Below are 1,405 nucleotides of genomic sequence, written 5' to 3' on the forward strand. Positions count from 1 at the left end.
GAGCTAAGATGATTATGAAAAAAATCAATGACCTTGGTTTCACAAACTCGAAGGAAGTGTGGTGGTTTTGCAAACGGGCACAAGAGAACCAATGGCTAGTCCATTTGACATCCGCAAGGGGGGTGTGGCCACTGTAAGAAAAAAGAATGGACTTAGTGTATTTCCAACCCTTGAAATTGAAAGACGACTTTAAAAACACCATGGTGGGACGTTTTCAAGCTTTCGAATTTTGAAGGGTTTTACTTATAGGGCACTAAATTGCTCTTTTTGGTTTAAATAATTAGTGCGTGGGTGATTTTCTTAAAGCAACATTATGAAGGTTTAAAGCCTTGTAAAAAGACTTCTTGATGTTTAAAATCTAGTATGAAGAAATCTTCAAAACCCTATTACCATATAGTTTCAAAAATGAAGGTTTGCCACCATTTGGGTAGGAACTCTATTTTTGGGGGGTGGGGGGATATGGGGGGTGTGTAGTGCTGAAATTTGAAGCCTTCAGAGGGCATCAAAGGCCTCTTAGAATTGAAGGTTAAGTTTGAGAGCCAAGGGTGAGGGAGTCCCAGTGTCGGAAAAAAACCGTCCTTTAGTCTAATTGTCACGGCTCAAAATGAGAAAAACGACTTGTAAATTCGGCTAGCCTTGAATTTCAAGGTTCAAAAATTTGAAGTTTTAGTTATAAAACCGGTGAAGCCGTGCAATTTTTCAATTAAAAACCATGTGAACTTCAAGGTCATCCTTTTTTTTTGGACGGGTGAGATAAAAAGTTTATTTCTGACAATGGGAGGGACCTTTGTGAAGGTGATTGAGCGCGCGAGGCTGCGGGGGAGCCCCCCGAGTTGGATGGTGGACCTTTGTGAGGGTGATTATTGACCCCAAGGAGACACTTGAGATTAGGAAAGGCATGAGTCCATGAGGAGTCATATTCATATGGGGTGAGTCCACTATGAAAACCAAGTTAGGTTTTTGGTGGGTCGGCAGCCGCCACTACGCGTTGACGTAGCCAGCCTCCTGCCAGCACGACAGCGCCCATCTGGCCATCCCATCATCTCATCATCATCATGCTTTTTATCGGTGCTGTCCTTTACAGCTCATCATTGAATCCTTCAATCGCCTCTCTCCACGTCATTGTCTTCATGTGACTATCCTGCTTCTAGCCGACCCAGCATTAACTAGGAGGTCTATCCTCACGAGTCCCAAACTTCAAATACTTCAAGCAACCGGTCAAAATACGGACGGCTTTTTCTAGGCTAAATTTGCATATTTTGCCCTTATTTTAACTAAAAACTAGTAAATTTAAATCGTTTTTTTTGGGGTCAAGGTTTGATATATATTTCCAGCCGGTTTTTCCAAATTTCAACCGGTAAAAATACATTGAAATGCCGTTTTTGTCCGGCCTTGCTCGTCCGGG

This window comes from Cibotium barometz, chromosome 35 (genome assembly GCF_041138505.1).
Source record: "Cibotium barometz isolate CiBa-2024 chromosome 35, ASM4113850v1, whole genome shotgun sequence".
Lineage (NCBI taxonomy): Eukaryota > Viridiplantae > Streptophyta > Polypodiopsida > Cyatheales > Cibotiaceae > Cibotium > Cibotium barometz.